The 15,854-nt window shown below is 32.7% G+C and overlaps 1 non-coding gene across 1 annotated transcript; it reads left to right on the top strand.

Moving 5' to 3' along the window:
• The first annotated feature begins 12,656 nt into the window (after positions 1-12,656).
• Positions 12,657-12,763, top strand: LOC139856619 (small nucleolar RNA R71). The gene has a single exon (XR_011762089.1). It is a non-coding gene; the product is annotated as a small nucleolar RNA R71 (small nucleolar RNA).
• The last annotated feature ends 3,091 nt before the right edge of the window (positions 12,764-15,854 follow it).

The raw sequence follows: 15,854 nt of genomic DNA, 5'->3' as shown, positions 1-15,854 counted from the left end.
ATTTGCTTCTACTTAGTGAAGCATGCTATTGGATTGTAAAACATTCGATGTTGGTTTAGACATCACCTTATTTATGAATGCAAACTCTTTTTGAAATCGTATATAGTTCTTAACCTTGTAATGATCCTGTTGTTGATGATTCATACATGATGGTTTTGTACGGGGCATCACAGTTTTTACCGTTTAATGACCGGTTTGTCGATTTTAAAACTTTAGTCGCAGTTAAAACCTAATGTAAAATATTAAAAATAAATATAACTTAAATTAAAGCTTAAAGTAAATAACGATAATGAAATTGCGATAAATAAAATGACGATAAATGAAATTGCGATAATTAAAAAGTACGATAAATAAAATGACAATAAATTAAAGTGCGGTAATTAAAAGTGCAATTAAATATGAAATAAAGGAATTATGCTTATTTAAACTTCCGTAATCATGATGTTTGACGTGTTGATTTTAGTTTATTCCCATGGGTTAATTGTCCTTTGTCCTGGATTATTCAATATGTCCGTCTGGTTTTTGTCCATAACAGTCCATCAGTCATAAATATAAAGTTCTAGTATCCTCGTCAAATTATCCTTATATCCGAAGTCAAATATTCCAACTAATTGGGGACTTAAACTATAATTACACCAAGTGTCCTTGTATATAATTCACCCCTGTTTTAATAAGTCCATTAACTATTAATTCGTTCCCCTGTCCGGTTAAATGAACGATTATTAGTACTTATAAATATCCCGCCCATCGTGTCCGATCGAGTGTATATGGTTATTTATAGGTACGTCCAATTGTAAGTCTTTATATTAAATTAACAAACTATCATTTAATTAAACAAATATAAAGCCCATTAATAGCCCATAGTCTAATTTCCACAAGTGTCGTTCTTTTGTCCAAACCCCAATTATAGTACAAAGCCCAATTACCCAATTTTAATATTTTTTCCCAACATCATGATTACTTTGGCTTAAATAAGCATAATAATAACTTAGCTACGAGATATTAATTTAAAAAGGTTGAACATAACTTACAATGATTAATAATAGCGTAGCGTTACACGGAGAGAATTTCGACTTACACCCTTATAACATTCGCTAACATACCCTTATTATTTAGAATTTAAAATTACAATTAAAATTAATATATATATATATATATATATATATATATATATATATATATATATATATATATATACGTGAGATAGAGAGAATGAATTAGAAAAAGGTGTGTAAAATTCGTGCAGAATTCGATGGCTTTTATAGGCCCACGTTGTACTGTAGAGCTCCGCAAGTGCGGATGTATTCTTCACAAAAGTACCGCGAGTGCGGATGTCTGGAAACCAGCTCACATATTAGATCCAAAACGTGGGCTGCGTAAAATTATATTATATAATAATATATATAATTAATTATATATTATATTTTATTCTTATTCATAGTTGACTTGTAATTTTTTGTCCGTTGCGTCGCGCACTGAAAGTTGGTTCATGTCTCGGTTTCGGATTTTCGAACGTCCTTGCGTACTATTTAATATATTGTACTTTGTGTTTTGCGTCTTGTACTCTTGTAATTTTGAAACGTTTCTCATCAATAATTTGTACCACTTTGATTGTACTTTGTACTTTTTATCTTTTTGGTCGTTTGCGTCTTCAAATCGTCGAATCTGTCTTTTGTCTTCACCTTTTATTATTTAAACGAATATCACTTGTAAATAGAACAATTGCAACTAAAAGCTTGTCTTTCTTGAGGGATAATGCTATGAAATATATGTTCATTTTTAACATTATCAGTACTGATTAGGTATCCTGGACGCCGTCCAGATTGGTTGGACGACGTCCAGTATAACGTGGGTTGGGATTTTTCTGTCACTGTCAACTTTAGTTCAATTGGACACCGTCCTAAACCCTTGGACGCCGTCCTGGTCTTTATAACTGGACGCCGTCCAGATGGTCTGTTTTAAAAAAAAAATTAAGTCGCTTTTTTGGTAAAATGAAGTTGGGTCGTTACATTCTCGATATGTTTGGAGATTAAGTAGAATGTAAGAGTCGTGTAACATAGCACATGATGACGTTATGGTCTGTGAATCATCACGTTCCATTAGAAACTCAGCATGAGTTACTGTAATATAATCACGTTGACCAAGTGTCATTATATTACACTAACTCATGCTTCAATTCCCAACACTACTTCAAAAACATTTCTATTTTAAATTCGAATTTTTCAGAATTTAGAAACTAAAATAGCTTCCTTTATGATTTAATACAGATAATGCGAAGAGATAAATGATTTCAGATAAGAATAGTTATGAAAATATCTTCAGAAATATCGAGGATATTTATAATGAAAGATACGATGATATCTTAGAATTTCTAATATCGAAGGATGATGAAGAAGATTTGTCCGTAAAGGTTTAGAGTCAGGAGCAAAGTATTAGTTAATGACTTCAGCAGATATTGAGTCATTTGGATTCTTTGAAGGCAGGTTTAGTCTTTGTGATTTTTCCACAGCCTCCTTCATGATTTGCTCAATCCGTTTTCCAATTTCAACTTTTCTTAGCTTTGCCAACCCACTATTCTTTATCATTAAACTTTCGGATGTTAAGGTTGTCTACTGTTTTTGCTGCTTCATTAAGCCACCGTTCTTACGGTTGACACCCGATTTGGTTCAGGTGACCTAATGAATTCCAGGTGAATTCCTAGGATTTTACGTTCAATGGTAATGAACGCATTGAAAATAGGGTTTTCAGCAAAAAAATTGGTTTGTAATTTGATCAAAATATTTTCTCGTTCAAGCTCGAGTTTAGATATCATCGAATTCCATGAGTTTATAATTCTCAATCTTTAAAGTCAATCTCAAGGATTGACTAATATCAGTCTTAAAAGCTGATATTTGATCTTTAAGGAGATTATCCTTTCTGGGGGTCTGATTCATTAGTCTTATCAAGCTAATTTGCATGGTGCCCTCTCCATTTTACGAGACAGATCCTCTCATGGTTAGGATAAGTCTGACCACTTGGCAACCCTGTTTGATGCTGAGGTCCGTGGATTTTCAGCTGATTTTCGAGAAAACTTTTCAAGGTTTTTCGTAGACTCTACAACTGATCTGGACGACAACTTCCTGACCTAAATCAAGAAGCGCGTGTCTTTTTTGGAAGACTTTACTTCCTTTTAATGATGGCATTGATTCATCGTGTAGATCCATCTTTCTTTCAAATATATTACAATTTTTCGGGTAAAATGGTTAATTTTGTCCAAAACAAAAGTATCTTTGTACAAAATATGTGATATATGTTTTAAAGAACTTGGTAAATTTTTCCTACACTTGGCTTTTATTTTCCTTTCTTTGCCTTTTTATTGTCCTCTATTCCATTTTAAATGAATTCTAACATTTTAAGTTGTTTCTCAATTTATGTCCTTTCCGAGGTAACAATAATTTCGGTGTTAACACCTAGTTTTATCGTTTATAAATATGTATAAACATGATTTTTAATTCATTTATTTGAAAATTTTGAAAATTTTTACTAGAATTGGGTAGTCAGTATATAAGACTAGGGCTGTTCTTTATTATCAGAGAGCACTAGATTCTAATACAACTACTGCGTTACTAGTATTTTTAATGGTAACCAAGCGTATAAGTTAAAATTTTAAAAATCTGAAACAATTTAACCCCTTCTCAAACTTAAGATATTGTAATGCCCTCATTTGCAAGAAATCTATAACAATTTAAATTATTGAGGGTGATCAGCGTAGAAAAATGATTAAATTTTACCAAAGTTTCCAAACATATTGGCGTTTGTTTGTGAATGATAAATGGTGCACATCATTTGTTCATTCCTGCAGTTGTTATTTCACATATATTTTGCATCTTGTCATCAAAATTAGTTGCTTTTGCTGAACTTAATGCCAGTCTTTGAAAATGCGTTGTTTTACCCTATTTTGTACATAAGATAAACTACAAACATATATATACATATTTTTGAAGTTGGGTATATCACCCCACATTCAAAAATTATTAAAAATCTAATAAGAAAAGTTAGAAAATTATAAAAACTATTAAAGTATCAAAAGAAATATTAAAAGTATAAAATTACAAGTTACCAAATAAATAAAAATAAGCATAAAAGAAAATTAGGGTTGATAAGGATGGTGCCAGTAGGGATCCCATTCATAGTCGTGTGTACTGTAGAATGCTTGAGCTGGGTCATATGTAGGGTACGGTGGTCGGGTCTGTATAGTTCAGGGAGGAAATACGGGCATTGGAGTAGCAATGTAGTTTGCATTTATGTGTGCACGATGACTTATGATTTGGTTTTGATGATACTGCCAATCTTGAAATGCTCGTTGTCTAGCCATTTCATACTCATGATGAACTATAAAAGTTGCATTTCTGTCATCTCATTCCCCCCTCCCGCGTTACCTTGCTGCTGATCTCTTTCGACCTGTGGATGCGGGCCATCATATGGTGCTGCAGCGTTATGTCGTTTCTTTAAAACCTTAGCACCATGATATACTTTCAAACCAATTGGATCACGGGGTTCTGGTGCTGCAATTATTAATTCCCCCCCCCCCCCCCCCCCCGATTTCTATCGACACCGATATACTCAGCAATTAAAGTAACAAAGATACCACCTCCTATTATACCATTAGGCCGTATACTCTTAACTATAGCTGATAAATAACAACCCACACAATAAGGTATACTCACAGCGCTCTGTGGGTCTCGAATACACATGAGATAAAATAAATCATTCTCATTTACTTTCTCTTTATTGTTACATCGCTGTGTAATCGAGTTTGCTAAGAACCTATGGATTACTCTTAGCTCAGCTCTATCAATATCAATATAAGAGTTATTCCCCCCACGAAATCGGTTATGCCTAGTCATTCTACTCCATATTTCATTCATATCAAAATTTTCATCAATCCTCCTACCAATAAGTATCAACCCTTGATAATCAGTAGATGCTAGTTCCTCAGGCGTATCTATACACAAAGCCTGAGCCATGTCTAGTAGAGACATATGACGCATCACACCTCCTAATAAAAATCTAATAAAACTACGATCGGTTAAGGTAGATACCCGATCATTTATTTCAACACTACATAATAATTTCACACACCATTCTCTATATACACGCCTACGTATATTAAACAAACGTTCCCAATCAGTAAAAGTAGAATTACCATACCTTTGTGTAAGTAATTCTCTGATTGGACCGGCCAATCCAACTATTTCTAACGGTTCCCAATCTATTACTCTAGGTACTTCAACAACATTAGACTGAAGTGTGTGCAAGTTCCTCTAGTATTTTGAATAATCTATCCAATGTCGATCAAACCTTAAATTAGGATGTAAATCTGTCAATTCTATATTTGAATATGAAATGAATTGATGCGGTAAATCTTGTCTATATTGGTCGTTAATCTCATGTTCTTCTGCATTCTCAGGAGGAGCATTGTGAGCCAGAGATGCGGATGAAGATTCACCCCTTTCAGTCTGCAAAACACATTAAACAAAATTTTTGTACATCCAAATATACATTAGTGTTAGCAAAATCATAAACCAAAACAATCATAATGTCATGTTTAATCCATATTAAACTTTATACGCATTTTCATAATATTAACAATTCTACACTTTTACAAATGAACAAATATGAGAATGTATACAATGTTCTTTAGCTTTTATCTCAAATAACATGTCAAAATAATCATTACTAGCAATTAAACAAGTTCCAAATGGCATTCATATCAATTAAATTGAGTTCATGCATTTTTTTTATTCAAAAAGTCTACTTTAATACTTGAAAATCATGTTTAGGATTAAACCTAAACATGTTACACTACTCAATTTAGTATAAACTAACAACAAAATTCGGCCATAACCCGTTTATATCAAAAAGCCCCAATTTTGCTCAAGAACACAAACCCTAGATTACTCAAAATTTGAAGTTTAAGGCTTCTAATCATGTTAAATAGCATCAATCTAGGTTATACAAGCATAATACAAACAATTTGAGCATAATTAAACTAGAAATTATCAAAATCAAATTAGGTATAAATTTATTCAAGAACACTAAAAATCCGAATTAAAGGGTGTTTAGATGTAGAAATTACCGATTTCCTTGAGAAACTTCTTGGTAGCATCCTTCTCAACATGATATTAGCAAAAACATTTGATGTTTAACGGTGAAAAATCGCGAATTTGAGAGTGTTGTGTGTGTGTTTTTCGCAGAAAAAAATGGGTGTGGGTGTTGGTGACTGGTCTGTTCGACCAGTTAACCCAGCTGGGTTTTGCTACCTCCGCGAGTGCGGATGTGGGTACCCACAAAGTACCGCGAGTGCGGTTTTTCCCATTTTTTTTAAATAAAACCTTTATTAATAAAACAATTACTTGATTAATTTAAAATTTTGTTTTCCTTTTTATTTAGGACGAGGTTGTTTCGGTACGTTGACCTAGTCCGTCGCTCGACAAAATTTTTTTAAAAATTCGTCATTTTAAAGCGTTGTTTTAAAAGTAAAGATTTTTGGGTTTTTTAATGTTTTTGGCATACTTTAAATCAATAAGACTAAAAATAATGATAATAAAATTTCTCGTCCCGCCCTCGGGTAAAGCAATTTCGGTTCAACGACCTAGTTTTCAACTCACGACATATTTTAAAAATCAAATTTTTAACTTAGTGAAATAAAGTAAATTTTTGTTTTTAAAAACACACCAAACTTAAAAATGCATAAAATTAAAAATTCATATTATTAAAATTTTTAAAAAATTCACACCAAATTCATATTATATTTTTGTTTTTAAACATACAAACTTATATTAAAAATATTAATTTTTCAAATATTTACAAACTTAAATATATTAATTTAAAAAGTTACAATAATAATTTAATATTAATTTATTAATTTAAAAAAAAATTAAAATTAAAAATATTTTTGGTCTTTTATCCCACTTTAATCAATCAAATATTATCAAAAATATATGCCCCTCTTTTCGGTAAAGTAATTTCGGTTCCATAATCTAGTTTTACTCCTGACGAATTTCTGAAATATTTTGGGTTGATTGATTAAAGATATTTATACCTTAAGAATAAACGGTAAATTTTGAAGTGATGTAATAAATTTTTGTATGATATCAACAATTTCGGTTACGCATACCTAATTTTATTGAATACCAATTTAATACTTTATAGCGAACGATTCAGCGTCTATTATCAAAAGGTTAAAAGCAATAAAAAAATAAAAACTGTACAAACTTACCTGTGAGAAAGAATTCTCAGAGACCCGCTTTAGCCGACTCATAGGAGAGTCGTGTGATTTGGTTCTCCATAACTACATAAGCATAACCTCGAATCTTCAATATCTTTTCTTCTAAACATATAAACGGTCCTTCTCTGCATAGAGTAACAAATTCGGTGTTTGAATATGTTTGATTATTTGAACATTTACCTTCGTGTGACCATTTTCCGAATTTATAACATCTTTCAAGGTGTCGTGCTCTTCTTTTTGTTGCGGATTTTGATTTTCCTTTACCAAAATGTATCTTATGATGATCTTTTCTGAGTTCTTTTCTTACTCCGTCCATTTTGCCTCTTATGAATGAAACCAGTTCACTCGGAAGTGTGTCATTATTACGTTTAGTAATCATAGCGTGTAGCATTAGACCATGGTTCAGATCAAAGGAATTCTTCATCTCGTAAAACCTAAAAAAAATAAAAATTCAGAATGGGGGAGAAGACTAGTTCTTTAGGGTATGCTAGGGAAAGACCATTCGGATTCCATTCTCGGAAATTACACGAAAACAGAATATCTAACTCTAACAGAAATAACTATTACCCTAAAAAGATTTGAACCTTCCCACACTTAGTTGGCTGTGGTGTCAAAATTGTGATTAACTTCATCTTCAACTTCCATTGGATTATCTATGTGATGTTTAACTCTGTGACCATTAACCTTAAATTCAATCCCATTTGAATTTATTAATTCTACTGTTCCGTACGGGAAAACTCTCTTAACTATGAATGGTCCAGACCATCTTGATTTCAATTTTCCAGGAAATAGCTTGAATCGTGAATTGAAAAAAAGAACTCTGTCTTCTTCTTTAAATTCTTTTGAACTTCTGATTCTTTTATCATGCCATTTCTTCGTTCTTTCCTTATAGATTAATGAATTTTCGTATGCTTCATGTCTTAATTCTTTTAATTCGTTTAGTTGGCTTAACCGTAGACGTCCAGCTTCATGTAAATCAAGATTACATGTCTTCAAAGCCCAAAATGCTTTGTGTTCAATTTCTACTGGAAGGTGACATGCTTTTCCATAAACGAGTCTAAAAAGTGTGGTTCCAATTGGAGTTTTGTAGGCTGTTCTAAAAGCCCAAAGTGCATCCTCTAATTTCATGGACCATTCCTTCGGATTTGATCCTACGGTTTTCTCTAGAATACGTTTTAAAGCTCGGTTGGTATTTTCAACTTGTCCACTTGTTTGTGGATGATAAGCGGTTGAGATTTTATGAGTTACTCCATATCTTTTGAGAACTTTCTCAAGTTGATTATTACAAAAATGAGTACCCCGATCACTTATTAAAGCTTTCAGTGTTCCAAACCTAGCAAAAAGACGTTTTAAAAAGTTGACTACAACTCGTGCATCGTTAGTTAGGAGAGCTTGTGCTTCCGCCCATTTAGATACATAATCAATGGCAACGAGAATGTAGAGATTATTATGAGATTTTGGAAATGGACCCATAAAGTCAATACCCCAAATGTCAAATACTTCACATACTTGAATGACATTTTGTGGCATTTCATCACGTTGACTTATTTTTCCAGCCCTTTGACATGCATCACAGGATTTGCAAAGAAGGTGTGCATCTTTGAAAATTGTAGGCCAATAGAATCCAGCATCGTAAACTTTTCTTGCTGTGAGTTGAGGCCCATAATGCCCTCCTGTTGGTCCTGTGTAGCAATGGTTTAAGATTTGACTAGCTTCATCTCCGAATACACATCGGCATATTATTCCATCAGGACAACTTTTAAACAAATGTGGATCTTCCCAGAAATAGTGTTTTATATCACTAAAGAATTTCTTTCGTTTTTGGTACGACAACCCTTTTTCAAGGTATCCACATACTAAGTAGTTTGCATAGTCTGCAAACCATGGAATTTCATTATACTCTATCTTCAAAATATATTCATCAGGAAAGTTGTCTTGTATAGCAGATTTATTTAGAACTTCTAATTCGGGATTTTCAAGACGAGAAAGATGATCAACGGCGAGATTTTCTGCTCCCTTTTTATCTCGGATTTCAATATCGAACTCTTGTAAGAGTAAAATCCAATGAATTAATCGTGGTTTGGCATCTTGTTTCGAAAATAGGTATCTAAGAGCAGAATGATCGGTATAGACCACCGTTTTTGCTAGAACGAGATATGAACGAAATTTGTCAAAAGCAAAGACAATAGCAAGGAGTTCTTTTTCAGTAGTTGTGTAATTCGTTTGTGCTCCTTGTAACATCTTACTAGCATAATAAATAGGTTGAAATCGTTTTTCAATCCTTTGTCCTAAAACGGCTCCCATTGCAAAATCACTTGCATCGCACATTAGTTCAAACGGTAGATTCCAATTTGGAGTTATCATGATTGACGCATTAGTGAGTTTTTCTTTAAGAATATTAAAAGATTTGAAGCATTCATCTGAAAAGATGAATGGAGCATCCTTTTCTAGGAGTTTATTCATAGGAGTGGCAATTTTAGAAAAATCTTTTATGAAACGTCGGTAAAAACCGGGATGCCCTAGAAAACTCCTAACTCCTCTGACATTGGTGGGATGTGGAAGTTTAGCAATTACATCTACTTTAGCTCTATCCACTTCAATTCCTTCCTTTGAAATTTTATGACCAAGAACGATGCCTTCTTTAACCATGAAATGGCATTTCTCCCAATTAAGAACAAGATTTGATTGTTCGCATCTAATAATCATTCGTTCAAGATTAACTAGACATGATTCAAATGTATCACCGAAGACTGAAAAGTCATCCATGAAAACTTCCATGCATTCTTCTATCATGTCATGAAAAATCGCCATCATGCACCTTCGAAAGGTCGCAGGGGCGTTGCAAAGTCCAAATGGCATGCGTTTATAAGCAAATGTACTATAAGGGTATGTGAACGTGATTTTCTCTTGATCCTCGGTTGCTATTGGAATTTGAAAATATTCGGAAAAACCATCAAGAAAATAATAGTAACTGTTTCCGGCTAATCCTTCCAACATTTGATCAATGAAAGGTAAGGGAAAGTGATCTTTTCTGGTGGCGTCATTTAATTTTCTATAATCAATACAAACACGCCATCCTGTTACAGTCCTAGTAGGAATAAGCTCATTTTTCTCATTTGTGATGACAGTCATGCCACCCTTCTTAGGTACGCATTGACCTGGGCTTACCCATGGACTATCAGAGATTGGATAAATTAAACCTGCATCTAGCAGTTTAATAATTTCTTTCTTAACAACATCTTGCATATTAGGATTTAGTCTTCATTGGCGTTGCACATACGTTTTATGACCTTCTTCCATAAGGATTTTATGTGTGTAATACGAAGGACTTATTCCTTTAATATCATGAATCTTCCATGCAATAGCTGGTTTATGAGCTTTTAGCACATAAATGAGTTGAGATTTTTCATTTTCAGTAAGAGAAGACGATATTATTACAGGTAATTCAGATTCACCATGTAAATAAGCGTATTCCAAATGGTTTGGAAGTGGCTTTAACTCTAATGTCGGTGGTTCTTCTATCGATGATTTATATCGATATCTGTCTTCCTCTTTTAGCATTTGAATTTTTTCTGTTGTTGGTTCATATCCATTAGCCATAAGTGTAGCTAACATTTCAGTTTCATCAATTGGTTCAGTTCCTTCTCCTAAAGAACATTCTCCTGTTCCTTGTAATTCTGGAAATTCTTCTAACAATTCTGCATGTGAATCTATAGTTTGAATATAATAACATGTATCATCTGCAGATTGCGGTCGTTGCATGGATCTATCAACAGAAAAGGTAACACTCTCGTCCTCTATACTTAGGGTCAGTTTCTTACCGAACACGTCTATTATTGCTTTAGCCGTGTTTAAGAATGGTCTTCCTAATATGAGAGGAACTCGAGAATCTTCTTCCATGTCTAGAATAACAAAATCTACTAGAAATACTAAAGTACCAACTTTAACTAGCATGTTCTCCATTATCCCTCTAGGATATTTTACTGATCGATCGGCAAGTTGTATACTTATTCGTGTTGGTTTCAATTCTCCGAGGTCTAGTTTAGCGTATAATGAATACGGCATTAAATTTATACTAGTACCTAAGTCTGCCAATGCTTCTATTGAACTAAGACTACCCAGAAAACATGGAATTGTGAAACTTCCTGGATCTGATAATTTTTCTGGTATCTTATTCAACAGCACTGCAGAACAATTAGCATTCATAGTAACAGCCGAGAGTTCTTCCATTTTCTTTCTATTTGTGATTAGATCTTTCAAGAATTTAGCATATCTAGGCATTCCTGAAATCACATCAATGAAAGGAAGATTGAAATTTATTTGTTTAAACATATCCAAGAATTTGGATTGCTCGGCTTCAAGTCTATCTTTTCTCATTTTACTCAGGTAAGGAGGTGGTGGTTGGTATGGTTTAACATAAGGTTTAGCCTTAACTGTGTTATCTTCATTAACCTTTTCAACTATCGGTTCTTTTTTCTTATCTTGTTCAGGTTGTGGTTCTTGTGGAATAGGAATAGCTTCATCAGAGATTACAGGTATTTCAGGTGGTTTAAGTGTAATACCACTTCTTGTGGTAATGGCTTAAGATGTTTCATTCCGGGGGTTAGCATTTGTATCGCTAGGTAGACTTCCCGGTTTTCTTTCACCTATCAACCTTGCTAGGTTACTTACTTCTTGTTCCAGATTTTGGATAGAAGCTTGTTGATTTCTAAATGCTTGAGCATTTTGTTCATTGGTTTGTTTCTGAGATGTGAAAAATTGAGTTTGAGATTCAACTAGCTTCGACATCATATCTTCAAAATTTGGCATTTTATCATCGGTTTGTGGTGGTTTATTTTGAAAAATAGGTCTTTGCTGATTGTAAGTATTGTTGGATACTTGTTGATTACTAGGACCTTGTTGGTTGTTGTATGGAACATTTCGATTATAATTCTAGTTTTGATTATAGATCAGTCTTGGCGGTTGATAATTATTCTGATAATTATTTCCAGGCCTTTGGTTCATGTATGAAACATTCTCTCTTTGTTCCATTTTTGGTTCAATACTGAGACAATCTTTTGTTAAATGTGGTCCTCCACACTGCTCACAACTAATTCGTATTGAGTGGATATCTTTAGTCATCTTTTCCATTCGTCTCTCAACAACATCTATCTTTGCAGAAATGGAATCAAAGTCATGGCTAGAATCGGCTCTAGCTGCTTTAGATGATCTAATGATAGCTTTTTCTTGGTGCCACTGATGTGAGTGGGAAGCAGTGTTATCAATAATTTTGTAAGCGTCAGTTGCGGTTTTCTTCATAATGGAACCACCAGCTGCTATATCGATGTCTTTTCTTGTAGTGATGTCGCATCCTTGGTAGAATATTTGTACTATTTGACAAGTGTCTAAACCCTGTTGCGGACATCCTCTTAACAACTTTTCAAATCTTGTCCATGCCTCATATAGAGTTTCATTTGGCTTTTGTGTGAACGTAACAATTTCTCCTTGAAGTCTCACGACTTTAGATGCCGGAAAGAATTGTTTAAGAAATTTTTCAACTAAAACATCCCATGTATCAATCGCCCCTTCAGGTAACGATTCTAACCAATCTTTGGCTTCTCCCTTTAAAGTCCAGAGAAATAACATGAGATATATCTATTCATTCTCAACTTCTCTGATTTTGAATAGAGTACAGATCCTATTAAAGGTACGAAGATGTTCATTTGGATCTTCCTTCGGTGCACCATTAAATTGGCATTGATTAGTTACCATATGTAGGATTTGTCCTTTGATTTCATAATCTGGTGCATTAATGTCTGGTTGAGTAATTGCGTGACCTTGACCAGTGCGTTTAGCTCTCGTTCGGTCTTCCATACTTAGAGGTTCCAGATTCTCCATTATTGAATTTGTTGAATCTGAATCACTAGAGGATTCTGATTTAATGGGTTGTTCCTCGACAATCTCTGTTTGAATGATTGGTGGTTCCGGAGGAAAGATTAGTGGTTCAGGATCTCTGAATTGTCCCTGAATATCCTTCGGGTTCTCAATTGTGAGGTCGGGTTCAAAAAATGGATTATCGGAAATTTGAATTGGAGTACTTGGTCGACTAGATGATGATTCTAAAAAAATCAACGGCGACAATATTGGCTAGATGTCTTGATCGACTTACAGGTGGTGAACGTATAAAAGGTGGTGAACATTTTGCTCGGTGCATTCACTGAATATCCTATTAGTTATAAAAGATAAAAATTATATAATTTATCAAATTAATAGACTTTTCTTCTTTTGCCCACATTTCGAATAGCCAAAAGATGTAACAGGGAGCCAGAACCCTTTAAATCGGAAGCTCACAACTCAGCCACTAACAAATCCAACTATTACTACGAAACAGAAAATTTTGGATGTCTATCAATTTAACCACTTAAAATAATTTTTCGTTGAAATTTAAATAAATTTTAGAGAAGAAATAGAAAATTCTATGTCCTAAAAACTAGAGCGGCGAAAAATAAGAAAGAAAAAGAGTGCGTCGAAAAACGTCGAAAAATAATAAAAAGAACGTAGCGCGTTGAAACTTAAAAGTCTAAAAACTAAAAATTAAAAGTTGCGTCTAAAGGTATTAAAGCTTAAAAGAAATTCTATATCCAAAAAGGAAATAACTTAAAAAGGTAATAAAATCGAAAAACGGCGTCGCAAAATTCTAAAGCACCTAAATCTTAGTCTAAAGAAAAAGCACTTAAGGGATTTTATGGTATAGCTTAAAAATCTAAAAAAAAAATTAAAAATAACTATGGCAAAAACTATGACTTAAAACTAATTACGAGCGAAAAATATAAATATTACGAATAAAAGATTAAAAAGGTACGAAATTTTAAAAATAGAACTTAAAGTTGTAAAAATACAATTTTTATAAAAATATTATTTTTATATTAAGTATTTTATAAAAATAGTAGTTTTATATATTAATAAAACTAATTAAAGCTTAAAATTAATTAAAACTAAATTTATACTAATTATATTAAATTAAAACCCTAATTTTAATTAATAATAATTAATTTTAACCCTAATTTCGTAATTAATGCAATCTGATGTTGCAGCTGTCAGAGGGCTCCGCGAGTGCGGAACCCAGCTGGCAAAAAGTACCGCGAGTACGGATGCCACAGATTCAGATGAGGTGCAGGTCAATTTTTATGCAGGTTCAGTGGTTTTTTTTTATTTTTTTTATTTTTTTTATTTTTAATATATATAAAATATAAATATAACTTATTACTTTTTTTTTAACTTTTTCACAATAAAAAAATATATAAAATTTTTAAATTAACTAAACTTAAAAATATAGATATATTTTTCTTTTTCTTGTATTTTTAATATTTAAAACGTATATTTTTACAGAAATAGATTACGTGACTTAATAAAAATCTTTTTTTTATAGCGTTGCGCTTTCGGCGTTTATGATTTCCCGGCAGCGGCGCCAAAAATACTTGATGGGTGTAGAGGTGTATACGAAATAGTTATATTTTTACTACAAAATACTATTAAATACGATACAATTTTACACAAGTTATTTATTTATTTAAAGAGTGGATATACCTAAACCTTGCTACAACACTTATAGGCAGTGTACCTAATCGTACAGTAGTGTAGTTTTTAGTAAGTCCGGTTCGTTCCACAGGGATCTAGCCAAGTTTAACGCTATATTTTTAAAACTATATTTGTATAAATATATATATAAATAAGTAGTATTATTATTATAAAAGGGGGTTTTTACCGTTTAATGACCGGTTTGTCGATTTTAAAACTTTAGTCGCAGTTAAAACCTAATGTAAAATATTAAAAATAAATATAACTTAAATTAAAGCGTAAAGTAAATAACGATAATGAAATTACGATAAATAAAAGTGCGATAAATAAAATGACGATAAATGAAATTGCGATAATTAAAAAGTACGATAAATAAAATGACAATAAATTAAAGTGCGATAATTAAAAGTGCAATTAAATATGAAATAAATGAATTATGCTTATTTAAACTTCCGTAATCGTGATGTTTGACGTGTTGATTTTAGTTTATTCCCATGGGTTAATTGTCCTTTGTCCTGGATTATTTAATATGTCCGTCTGGTTTTTGTCCATAACAGTCCATCAGTCATAAATATAAAGTGCGAGTATCCTCGTCAAATTATCCTTATATCCGAAGTCAAATATTCCAACTAATGGTGACTTAAACTATAATTACATCAAGTGTCCTTGTATATAATTCACCCCTATTTTAATAAGTCCATTAACTATTAATTCATTCCCGTGTCCGGTTAAATGAACGATTATTAGTACTTATAAATATCCCGCTCATCGTGTCCGATCGAGTGTATATGGTTATTTATAGGTACGTCCAATTGTAAGTCTTTATATTAAATTAACAAACTATCATTTAATTAAACAAATATAAAGCCCATTAATAGCCCATAGTCTAATTTCCACAAGTGTCGTTCTTTTGTCCAAACCCCAATTATAGTACAAAGCCCAATTACCCAATTTTAATATTTTAGCCCAACATCATGATTACATTGGCTTAAATAAGCATAATAATAACTTAGCTACGAGACATTAA

Source organism: Rutidosis leptorrhynchoides, chromosome 6 (genome assembly GCF_046630445.1).
Source record: "Rutidosis leptorrhynchoides isolate AG116_Rl617_1_P2 chromosome 6, CSIRO_AGI_Rlap_v1, whole genome shotgun sequence".
NCBI classification, from domain to species: domain Eukaryota; kingdom Viridiplantae; phylum Streptophyta; class Magnoliopsida; order Asterales; family Asteraceae; genus Rutidosis; species Rutidosis leptorrhynchoides.
The sequence above is the reverse complement of the archived record's forward strand: the minus strand, read 5'-3'. Positions and strand labels throughout refer to the sequence as shown.